This window comes from Camelus bactrianus, chromosome 7 (assembly GCF_048773025.1).
Source record: "Camelus bactrianus isolate YW-2024 breed Bactrian camel chromosome 7, ASM4877302v1, whole genome shotgun sequence".
Lineage (NCBI taxonomy): Eukaryota > Metazoa > Chordata > Mammalia > Artiodactyla > Camelidae > Camelus > Camelus bactrianus.
The window spans coordinates 73,593,971-73,607,110 of record NC_133545.1 but is presented as its reverse complement, the minus strand read 5'-3'; the positions used below and the strand labels follow the sequence as shown (position 1 = coordinate 73,607,110).

Sequence of the window (13,140 nt, the reverse complement as noted above, 5' to 3'; positions counted from 1 at the left end):
CTAGCCACAGCAATCAGAGAAAATAAAGAAAACATAGTAATCCAAATTGGGAAAGAAGAAGTAAAACTGTCACTGTCTGCAGATGACAAGATACTATACATAGAAAATCCTAAAGGTGCTACCAGAAAACTATTAGAGCTCATCAATGAATCTGGTAAAGTTGCAGAATACAAAATTAATATACAGATATCAGTTACATTTCTATACAATAACAACAAAATATCAGAAAAAGAAATTAAGGAAACAATTCCATTTACCATCACATCAAAAAGAATAAACTACCTGGGAATAAACCTACTTAAGGAGGCAAAGAACCTGTACTCTGAAAACTATAAGACACTGATAAAAGAAACTGAAGACAACACAGACAGAGGCACATATATACTGTGTTCTTGGATAGGAGATTGCTATTGTTAAAATGGCCATACTACCCAAGGTGACATACAGATTCTAGCCAATCCCTACCAACTTTTACCCCCCAAATCCCCATTTTTTTTTTTTTTACCCATGACATTTTTCATAGAACCAGAACAAAAAAATGTTAAAATTTATATGGAAACACAAAAGACCTCAAATAGCCAAAACAATCATGAGAAAGAACAGAGCTGGGGAATCATGCTCCCTGATTTCAGGCTATACTACAAAGCTATGGTCATCAAAACAATATAGTACTGGCACATAGATAAGTGGAACAGGATAGAAAGTACAGAAATAAACCTGAACACTTATGGTCAATTAATCTATGACAAAGGAGGCAAGAATATACAATGGAGAAAAGACAGTCTCTTCAATAAATGGTGCTGGAAAAACTGGACAGCTACATATAAAAGAATGAAATTAGAATATTCTCTAACACCAAATAAAAAAACTCAAGATGGATTAAAGACCTAAAAGTAAAACTACATGTATGTCATAAAACTCCTAGAGGAAAACAGAACACTCTGACATAAATCACAGCAATATTTTTTTCAGATCAGCTCCTACAATAATGGAAATAAAAGCAAAAATAAGCAAATGGGACCTAATTAAACTCATAAGCTTTTGCACAGCTAAAGATACCATCAACAGACCTAAAAGACAACCTACAGAATGGGAGAAAATATTTGCAAATAAGACAGACCAACAAGGGACTCATTTCTAAAATATACAAACAGCTCATACAGCCAAAAAAAAAAAAAAGAAGAAGAAGAAATGAAAAGAAAATAAAAAGGCAACTCAATCCAATAAGTGGCAGAAGACCTAAATAAACATTTCTCCAAAGACAACATATAGATGTCAAACAGGCACATGAAAAGATGCTCAGTATCACTAATTATTAGAGAAATGCAAATCAAAACTACAATGAGGTATCACATCACACCAGTCAGAACAGCCATCATCAAGAACTCTACAAATAATAAATGCTGGAGAGGGTGTGGAGAAAAGCGAACCCTCCTACACTGTTGGTGGAAATGTAAATTGGTGCAGCTACTATGGAGGACAGTGTGACGATTCCTTAAAAAACTAAAAACAGACTTACCATATGACCCAGCAGTAACACTCTTGGGCATACTTCCAGAGAAAACTATTAATTTGAATGCACCCCAGCGTTCACAGTAGCACTATTTACAATAGCAAAGACATGGAAACAATGTATATGTCCGTCAACAGGTAACTGGATAAAGAAGTTGTTGCATATTTATACAATGGAATACTACTCAGCCATAAAAATTAAAATAATGCCATTTGCAGCAACATTGCAACATTGCAAATGAGATCATCATTCTAAGTGAAGCAAGCCAGAAAGAGAAATACCATATGATATCACTTATATGCAGAATCTTAAAAAAAGGAAGAGAGACAAATGAACCTATTTACAAAACAGAAACAGACTCACAGACATAGAAAACAGATTTTTGGTTACCAGGGGGAAAGAGGGTGGGAAGGGATAAATTGGGAGTTTGAGATTTGCAGATACTAACTACTATATATAAAATAGATAAACAAATTTATACTGTGTAGCACAGGGAACCATATTCAATATCTTGCAGTAATTTATAATGAAAAAGAATCTGAAAAGGAATATACATATGACTGAAACATCCTATACATCAGAAATTGACACATTGTAAACTGACTATGAACACATAAAAGAATAAATAAATAACAAGGATGTAATGTATAGCAAAAATTTTTTTTCTTTTCAGAAACAGCATATATTTGATGTCTTAGGTAGACTAGTGACCTCCTAAAGAGGTCTATACCGTAATCCTCAAAACCTGTACCTATGTTACTTTACCTGGCTAGAGGGATTTTGCAGATATGATTAACGTTAAGGACCATGAGATGAGGAGAGTATCTGGGATTATCTAGGTGGGCCCAATTCAATCACATAGATCCTTAAACGTGGAGAACCTTTCCTGGCTGCAGACAGAGATAGCGGCGTGAGGAATCAATTTGCCATTGCTGGCTTTGAAGACAGAACAAAAAGGCCACAATTTGCACCAGTTCCAGAAGCTGGAAAAAGTAAGGAAACAGATTCTCCTCAAGAGGCTCTGAAAAGAATGCTGCTGTGTTGGCATGTTGATTTTAGCAAGTGAGACCTGTGTTGGATTTCTGATACTAAGCCTGTGTTATTTAAAGCCACTAAGGCTGTAGTAATTTATTATGGCAGCAATAGAAAACCCAAATACATGGTATCTTTTATAGAACTTGCATATGAATTCTTAGATCACAATTTATTTCTTTCAAACTTCGTGGGGTTTTTCTGTTGTCTTCTGACATTCATAATGCTGGAGGCAAGCCTGGATCCACTCAGTTTTTGCTTATTTGCAAGTAACCTTTCATTTTCTTCCCTGAATAATGGTATACTGTTTCCTTTATCCTTCTACAGGCTTCGTAAATCACTATACTATGCCTGAGTGTAAACTTGTTTTACTTAATTATTCTTGGAATATAGACAGTGCATCTGCTCAGGTTTTATCCGAAGTCTTTCTACTCAAGCTGCAGTGAGAGTGAAGACCTGTGGCATCAGTTTCACCTGGGAACTTGACAGAAACCCAGACTCAGACCCCAGCCTGACTCGAACAGATCTGTAATTGAACGAGGTCCCCAGGTGATTCACATGCACATTTGAGAAATACTGCTCAAAGGATATTCTATTATTTGTAGACTTGATCTTGACTTCTCTTTTTTTCAGTTTCTTTACAATTTCTTTATCCGCTTATTTGTCCAATAATACTTACCAAAAGTAGGCTGTGCCTTTCCCCCTCTTCCAAGGGATTATAGTCAAAGCTCTAGGTTCACATTCACTTCCCCTCCCCCTCCCCCGGTTAGTCTGACTTGTGCCCTCCCCTACACCCGCCTGGCATCATATTTAAGACTCTATCAAGAACAACATTACTGGTAGAAGAGTGTTGTTCACGTGAGTGCTGTCGAGATGGAATAAAGCTGGAGGCCTGCTGCTCTGTAAAACTGGGGAACTTCTCAAGTGTCCTTATACCGTTAAATTTCTTGCAGAGTCAGTTCTACCTCTGATTCTAATAAGCGTCTTGATCTTCTGAGGTAACTTCTAGCCCCCAGATTTGCTTATTACAGCCTTTTTACTTCACTAAGTGTCACTTTACTTGGTTTTTGCATTTCAGCCTGCTCCACCCACTTGTTTTTCCAAAAGTTAAACCTTCTAGCATTTGAGGAGTCCAAGCCTGTTTTCTCAGTTTCTACTGTTGTCTCCAGTAAATCTGTTTCAGTGTCATGTCTTCCTCCTGATCTTCAAGGATGATAATAATTATCCCTTTCTTATATGCCTAACTTTTTGTTATATGCTCCACTCTAAGGTTAAGTTTTTTTCATTTTTTTCTAAAACGGGAGCCTTACCGAGATTCAGGCGCACAGTCTCCACGGCAGCTCACTCGACTGTGTGAAATAACGCCCATTTTCCCTTCCCGAGGAGCCGACAAGATGGCGGCGGTGGGACAGAAGGAGGAGCGGACGTCCCGCAAGTTCACGCGCCGCGGCGAGGCCCTCGACCAGCGGCTGCACACGTCCCACAAGCCCCTGACGCAGCCGTACCGCGCGCAGCCACGGCGGCAACTAAACCGCCGCCCGCGGGGGAAGCAGCACTGAATGCTGAAGCGCCTGCGCAAGGCCAAGAGGGAGGCACCGCCCACGGAGAAGCCGGAAGTGGTGAAGACGCACCTGCGCGGCCTGATTAGCCTGCACGAGGTGGTGGGCAGCGCGGTGGGCCTGTACAACCGCAAGACCTTTAACCAGGTGGAGATCAGGCCTGAGATGGTCGGCCACGACGACCTAGGCGAGTTCTCAATCACCTACAAGCCCACGAAGCACGGCGCGCCTGGCATCCGGGCCACCCAGTCCTCCCGCTTCAACCCCCTCAAGTAGCCTGCTGGCCAATAAAATCACAGACTTATCCTTTTTTTTAAAAAAAAGCCCATTTAGGATTTCACACAATAGCAAACACGTGTGCACAGCTTGTAGCCGGGCTTTCACTGGCAACCGTGTAGCTTAGCTTTTCTGGACTGTGGGGAGCCTTCTCTTGACACAACTTCCTAATTTTGTTTGCTCGTTTTGGGGAGAAACATTTGTGTTGTAAAAAATTTGAGATGGTCCCTATGTACTACCCACAAGCTTCTTAGAGCTCTGCCTCCATCCTCAGTGCTTAACGTAATTGCACTACTTGCTCCGGGAGACAATTTCTCATTACCATGTCCTCTCTTTGTGCTACACTGTGCTCTGGGATTGGAGATTTTAGAATCGGTTGAAAGGGAGTAGTAATCAAAAGAGAGTAACTGTTCAGCGGGGAAGAGATTTAAACATAACTCTCACTGCCCTACAAAGCAGTACCTAAGCGGTCTTATCATTGCTAGAATCTGTGAATCCCTGACATTCTTTTCTGTGCCATCTTGGCACTTTACTGAGATACTGAGAGAAAGCATATAGAAGATTCTTTGGCCTGATGTCATCTTAAATAGAACTTACAAAGAACAATTTTGTTCTCTTTGTCTATGTTATATACACATATTTAACATACACTTTTTATTTATACATTATTTATATATTTATAAACTAAGGTCTGAAATACAGGCAGAACTGATGTTTATCTCCCGTTTCAGCTAACTTAACCAACTAAGGCTTGAAATCTTCATTTAAGGTTCTGGTGTCCCTGATTAGCATCACTTAAGCACTGCAGGTGGAGATAAAAGTACAAATAGCCTCATAGAATTGCCCTTAGAGAATACTTTTCAATCACAAAACAGATTAAAAATTGTTTGCTTTATGGTGGGAATTCTTGGTGCAACTGAGTTGGTTTATTCCCACCGCCCTCCCCCCCCATTTTTACCCCCAAGATTTTCCATAAAGGAAGGAAAGCTGGTTTTACTGGGTCTGCTGTGGTGTGTAGAGTCAGAGCCTAAGCCTCAGTTCCCAACTCATCAGGAGGAAGCTCACTCACTGCCATCTGTGAATCTGTTTTACATAACATGAAGATGAAAGACATGTTAGTTTGAGTTCTCCTAAAAGTAGACCCTGACATGAGGACTTGGGTGACCCTAGGAAGCAGAAATGAAGAATGAGGAAAGGGAACCAGGGAAGTGAAATACTAACGAGCAGATAACCACCATGAGTACCTGGGACTCAGTTGCCCTGTGGATCTTCTGAGAAGTCACCACGAACACACATCAGAACCTCCCTACCGTGGAGGAGTGGCGAGGCCAGGGCATTCGTGCTTGGCCCTCCTCTCCTACAGACTGCTCCTCACTGAATACTATTCTCCCAGAGGGTCAACCTTCCCCAGCGTTTCTGGGTTGTCTCTGCTTAAGGTGCTTCACCTGTAAAGCCAGAGAAAGTTCTGATGCAGAGAGTAAGACTCCTGTGTTTGAGGCAGGACGGTTAGTTTCCTGGAAACATCCACAGCTGCCTGGGAGCTCAGGCGAGCTGGGAAGATAAGGAATAGCAGATCTCACTGAGGAAAAGGGGTAAACCATATCTGTTGGGGGAGGAAAACCTAAACAAATAGGTACTTAGAGTGATTTTTTGGGAACAAAGGATTTCCATACTGTTAAAGTGAGGATGATAAATGTGTTCCAACTCTCCTGCCAGCGCTGCCTGGAGTGCTGTGTTGAGGAGGCCTCTCAAAAGGCTCAGTAGAAAACCGAATCTTTATCAGTCAGCATCCCAGACGTGGAAATGGGAGGAAAGAGGGGTAGTGTGCGGGCCATGTATTTACCACCCTGCTTTAAAATGGAGACTATTTTTTATTAATATCAGTGCTGAGTGAGATTTCGCTAATGAAATATAATAAATTCTTCCACAGATTTGACCTTTCAAAATGCACAACATGTGGAGTGCCTTTGGTTTATGGGAGAATTCTCCAATTAATGTTATGAATAAGACTGGGATAAACTTCAAAGGCACAGCAGTTATAGGCATTAGCTTTGTCATTCTGCCATGTGTTTCAAGTAAACATGCTAATTTTTTTCTCAATATACATAAAAAATAGTCACAGTATTAACTGGAAAATAAAAAAAAGGATCAAAGGCAGACAGCGTTCAATAGATCGGTGCTTGGTCATAGTGTCAATGTGGAAACAAGTGTAATTTTATTTGTGGAGGTAGTGAGAATATTTAAATTCTCTTAGCAAATTTCATTACACAGTGCAGTGTTAACTATGGATGTGTTAATTAACTAAATGGGAGGAATCCTTTCATAATGTATATGTATGTCAAATCACCATGATGTATAATTTTATTTGTGAATTATACCTCAATAACACTGAAAAAAAAAAAGCCTTGGAGGAAAATAAAGTCATTAAAGCAAGTGGGGAAAAAAGTGTAATTCATCTGTCATAATGTCTTAATGAGGAAAACATCACCATTTACTCTGAGACATGATTTGAATTGCTGAGTCCAAGAGTAAGTACAATATTAAATATATCTCAACTTGTATCATTGCAATTCAACTTGATTTCAAGTCCTGTGGTTATTCCTAAATGCTCCTCAAATCTCATCTCCATTAATGCATCGGAGTCCAGACTCCCATCAGGGCCTGCCTGAACCACTGCAGCAAATCTACCTGCACTTGGTTCCACCTATTACTTACAATATTGTCACAGTAATCTTTTCAGAGCATAAATCCTATCATGCTGTCCCTATGCTTAAAATCCTGTAATCAGCTTCCCAGCACTCATAAGAACAAGGTGAAAAATCCTTTACAGAACATTTGTTTCCCATCCATCTTTCTAGCCTCACCTTGCTCTGGACTCCCCTTGCCTTTTTTCACTCTAGTGTCAGGGACCCTCTTTCAGTCCCTCAGACCCTCCAGGCCCCCTCTCACCATGGGGTCTTTGAACCTGCTTCCCTGCCCTAAGCACCTGGTTTAGATCTTGGTTCCAGCGTTACTTCTAAGCCAAATCCCGGCCTCAGTTTCATGAACCTCTCAACACTCCTCCTTCCTCCCATTTCCACAGTTGAGACCACTAATTGTGAAGAGTACAGCTTCCTGTGATGACTCTTTCTCTCCCCCATGAGTCTGAAAGTTCCCTGACGGCAGGGCTCACACCTGGATTTTTCTTCATTATTGATTCTCCGATTCCTAGCACAGTACCTAGCATATAGAAGGTGCTCACTAAATATTTGTTGAATGAATAAATGTCAAAATGCATTTACCAATACTAAAAATATTAATTTCTGAGAAAAATCTCATTTAACAGTGTACACTTAAATGGCAGTTTTGGGTATATGTCATATTCCTTATAAAATCCCTGTGAAGAAGACAGGGAAGGAATGAGCAAACACATCTCACAGAAGAAACTGAGGTTCTGATGGTGCCCTGACTATAGGCATGCAAGAGGGTGGTGGCAGAACCAGGACTCACCCACATCGTCTGAGACTCCAAATCTAGGGTTCTATCATAGCAGGTTAACAGATCATTATGCAATTAGTAGACTGGTTAATTACTATGATCTTGTCCAAGGTCTTCCAGATCAGCAAATAGACTTGTGATATCTATTTGGGCATTACTTTTTACAGTTTTACAGTTAGTGAAACAGAAACGGCCAGCAGCTGTGACCACTTTGTGGGCGCACAATACTGGGGGCTGTAGTGGTGAAAGCAGAGTTACTAGATGCGTCGTGACCTATTATGTTTTTATTTGCTCCTTGGAGACACCACCAGAGGGGGTATCATCCCAAGGTGCCGTTCTACTTAAGAGAGAAAGCTAATGCAGAGACCCTGTGAAGTTCCACAAGGGCAGGCTGGATAATTGGGAAGGGCAGGCTGGATAATTGGGAAGGGCAGGATAGACATAGGCATCTGGAACTGAAGGAGTCAGATACGCTGGGTGGAGAACAAAGCCCTTCACAGCTCTGAAGTTTTCCAAAATGTCATTGTATCATCCTAGCTCAGAGATGATAGAATGAAAGGAAGTCCCCTGGGCTGTCAGCAGTTGCCATGCTTGGGCCCTGCTTCTATTATGTAGCATGTTGGAGCCACAGGGGACCTTCCAGCCACCTGATTTCTCATTTTGCAGATGTGAACACAGAGTATGTCTCATCGAATCATCACAGAGCTGACTTAAGCACTAGGTGTGCATGAGCATCAGAAGTGATGTAGATCTTTCAGAGAAGGGGGTAAATCAGCTCTTAAACAGTCCTCTTGCTACCTGACCTCTAAGCTAGAAAAAAAATGATTTGATTTGTTTTATTCTTAAGGAAACTAGTGAAGGCAGGGACCACATTTTGCATTGGCAGAACTACCTTTATTCTTAAAAATTAATTCTTAGTGATCCCACAATAAATACTTTTCCATTGAATTGAGTTCCATTAAATTGTCAGCTTATTTTTGAGTAATTTCCCATTATCTTCAAGTCACTTGAAAAGATGCCTACAAAAGATGGAACCTTTCAGGTTTCTAATGGCCTCACTATGTAAAGACAAATCAAATTTGAAAGAGTGTGAGCCACCTTCTGTTACCTACACGTGATAAATAAAGCACGTTTGTGTCACCTGGACCCGCCTAGGAACTCAATGGGTCTGGTTTGCTTTCTGCAGCCACATTAGTGCTGTGGGGCTCATGCTCACCTCAGATTCTAAACGCTTCAGTGGGGACTGGATAGGCTGCGGCTAGATTTTTCCCTCATGAGATTAACCAGAGGAGAACCATGCTTTACAATAAGAGGTGCCTCTCCCCAGCAGGCAGCCTGCTCCTGCTGAATCTGGTACTTCATCACAGCCGTGTTTCATGCCTCCTCTGTCCTCATCCGCCTCCCACGTGAAGGGGAACTAGAACATTATCTTCCTCCCGTGTAGCTGAAGGTCAGACTGTGACTCCAGCCGCTGCTCCTGCCAACGGGCTGCTCTGACTAATGATGACTAACGTTTTACAGAGGAGCATGGAGAACCTGCAGTGTCAACCTTTTTAATGAGATCAGTCACTCCTAAGTCCTTATTTTCCCACTCTACACGTGTTCCCTTGGGGTCTCCTTCACTCTGTGGCTTTAGTTTCTGTCTGTGTGAGAATAATGTGTAGGGTTGTCTTCCTCGTCCTGACCTCTATTATTTGCACTCCTCAGCCCTATGTGTACTTTGTTTCTCGCTCAACTGTTCACTCGCTCGTTCATTTCCTCACTCACCACTAAGAGAACAGTTATTGGATGACCACTGCAGGCCCAGTGCTGTCCATATGGACAGCTTACTTGCAAAGACAAGGTAATACATGCTGCTGCTGAGTCCGCTACCCCTGCTTCCACTGTCCTTGCCCCCTTTTCTCTTACTGACCCACTCCCCTGAGCTGAGTTGTTATTTATCCTCAGGGCTTCTATTTTTTTTTTTTTTAAGACTTCTACATCTGCTTCTAAATCAGCCCATCCTTCCCCCGAGGCCAAGCCCAAGTGTCCATCTCTATCTGCACTGATCGTTCTACGGGGCTCACATCCAATAATAAACGCAGTCTCCCCTAAGACTTGCTCTACCTTGAATCCGTAAAAGGCATGAGCAACCACCCAGTCCTGTAAGCTGGAAACCTGGGGATCACCCCAAATTAGTCTTCTCTACATTCCACCGTCCTATAGGTTCCATATTCCTGATATCTCGTGGACTGATTTCTCCTCTCATCCTTGCTCCTACTGTTGGATTCAGAACTCCAGAACCTCATAACTTCTTGCCTACACTATGTATATGACCTGGAAATATTCACTCCATTCCTCTCTTCTTGCCCTCTCCAATAATCCTTTCTATTGATGCTAGAGAAATCTTTTTAAGGCATGAATGTAAGCACAGAGAGCATCTCTTTTCTTCTATACTGGAGTCGCATTTGCTGCAGAATGAAGTCCCACCTCAGCACCCGAGCTGCTCCAGGATCTGGCTGCTTGCACCTGCAGCCTCACCTCACATCCCTCTCTCCATCTGTGCCACAATACCTGGGAGTCTGACAGCTCGATCTTTGCCCTCCTCATGCCCATTTCTACCAGGAATTCCCTCCTCATGCCATCTGCCTGGCAACAAACTGCTTCCTTTAAAGCCTTAGCCCAGGAACCACCAATGGTTTCACTACTCTTTCTATTCCAGGTAGAACTGACCAGTCTTGTCTCTGTGCTTTTCCCTTCTGCCATGGTGTCCTGGCTGCACCCCTCTCATGACACCTGAAATATACTGGGGACATTTGTTTTTTAATTTAAGGATTATAAAATTGTTTTATTGTAAAAGCAATTCAATAGTATCCAGTTAAAATCTTACCCTGATGCTACCCAGTACATCTAAGAAGCAGTTAGATGCTTTTACATTAGGAAAAAAGGACATAAGAGAGACCACATCAAGGCTGTGATTCAAACTCAGAAAGAGAAAGGACTCTTAGGTCTCCTTCAGGCCAGTACAGAGTGTATGATGCACTCAGAGCACTGTGTCCGTCAGGTGCCACAGTCTGTTCTGTGCTGACTAGAATGTAAGAACAGACGTCTCTTGAGGGCAGGGATCATATTTGTCTTTGCATTCCCAGGGCCTACTAAGGTGACAGATGTTTAATGGATACTTTCAAGCATTTAATGAATGCTTACTAAATAAAAAAAAAAAAAAACAGGGATAATCATTATGAAAAAAATGATATATTTTAATATTTTATCTTTTTTAACTTATTTTTTCATTAGTATGGCTAATGTACTCCACTTCCCTTCAATAGAAGATCAGAACAAGGGGAAGCCAGCTTATATTTCAGTATGAGACACACATTAACTTAAATAACTTGACTATGAGACTGTAAAATAATAGAATTGCAGTTTTAGACCTAGGATGGACTGAGGCAAACATCTTCTCTAGTCCTTCTCTAGTCCATTTCACAGATGTACCATGAGGTCACATAGCTAATTAATGGCAGAAGTGGGACAGGGTCCCCCATTCAGTGCCCCTGTGGTCGCACCATAGTAGAGAAGTAACCTTTATTGAGTGTCAGTGTGTGCTAGGTGCTTCACGCATAGGGTCACATAGAGATTTACCAGCAGACAGGAGCAGCTGCTGAGGGTAAAATCCATATCTTGTATCTGGTCCTCTGACCTCTCTAGTGCCACCACACCTGTGCCAAACATGCACATTTCTTCCCTGGGTCACTGTGACATGTTGCCATGTTGCTTCTCTGATCTTGAGCATCTGCTAAGTTGCCTAACAAGCCTTCCTTGGTCCTTGACCTTGACTACATCAACTCTTCTCAAAATTGTCCTCTGCCCCATCAATGGCCATCAGATTTAAATCCCTAAGACAGGTCAACAGTCCCCCTTATTTCTCTCTGCTAGTCTGTCTGGGCTCTCCCAAGGCTTCCTCATCAGGCTAATTGCTCCCCAAAGGACTCAGGCTCAGCCCTACTCGGCCCATTATCCAATTTCCCCATTTACTCGTGAAACATCACTGTGCCCCAGACACCTCTTTCTCACTCTTGCAAATCCAACAAAGGGTTTATAGTTTCAAATTTACTTTGGTTGCAAGATCTTAAAAGTGTTTAGTTAGGGAACTAGACTAAAGTCATTGTTTAGAGAGAAAAGATAATTATCTAGCAGGACGCTGTGGGAAGCAGTGTGGCCAAAACCATGACCAAAAGATGAAATAAGAACACGGTACCGAGAGAGTAAAAGAGAACATTAAACCAATGGACAATTTGATAATCATAAGGCAGTGAGGAAAATTGAGATTGCTTATATTATTTGTATTCTATCTTTCAGAAGATGTGGAAGGTAGAATATGATTATAGATGATTTAAATAACAGTTGATATAAATTTAATTTTCAAAAATAAAAAATGCAAAACAGCTCTTTCAAAAGCTCTGGACATTCAGGAGAGGAGTGAGGTTCATGCTGGTGTTTACATGTGGGGTACACATATCCTGTGTTCTCTTACACAAGCATATTTCTTTGTAATATGCCCAAATCCTGCACGGTGTAAGTCAAATACACCGTGTGTTTTATGGGATGGAAAATAATTATTGTAGTATGCTTTTTCTCTCCAGCAGCTGTTTCAACTCTTATACACACTAACTGCACTTGCTCTATGGAGAGAAATTAACACAACATGAGGAAAAGCAGGAAACTCCAAATGGTAAGTCACATCTCCTGAGTTCTTACTCTGTGCTGGATAATGCACCAGGCAGTTCACATGGCGCATTTAATCTTTACAACAACCCTGAGCTGTAGGTTCTCTTACCATTTTGTTTTACAAATGAGGTAACTGAAGATTTATAGAGGTGAACAACAACGCCTCACATCATATGGTTACTGAGGGGCAGAGCTAGTTCTGCTGGTTCTCATCACTGTTTGTTTGATTGTCTACAAACACAGTATGGTCAAAAATGGCCAATGTGACACGGTGAATCTCTATTTGATTGTTAGAAGAAAACTAACAGGAGTTTGATGCGGAGTCCAAGTTTTGCTATTTCATGCTTCCTGATGCATGAAGCTTCTTTTGTTGTAGGGCACTTAATAAGCTAATAACAACAAGGAAGAAAAGAGAATGTCCTTGGATTAAGTGGGAACTGATACGCAAAGCATGGATAGTCCTCAAACCACAAGGAAATCTGAATAATAACAGTGACTGAAAAGTGCTTATGATAAAAAGCAAAAATCACACCCAAGCCAACCCATAAAGCTTATCCAGGGCTGAAGAAATCATCA

At 41.4% G+C, this 13,140-nt stretch overlaps 1 protein-coding gene and 1 pseudogene across 7 annotated transcripts in view; one reads left to right on the top strand and one right to left on the bottom strand.

Annotated features, from left to right (window-relative positions):
* MAGI2 (membrane associated guanylate kinase, WW and PDZ domain containing 2) overlaps positions 1 to 13,140 on the bottom strand; it is a 1,118,509-nt gene that overhangs the window by 169,965 nt on the left and 935,404 nt on the right. The window lies entirely within an intron of this gene.
* LOC105062386 (small ribosomal subunit protein uS19 pseudogene) lies at positions 3,931 to 4,396 on the top strand (annotated as a pseudogene).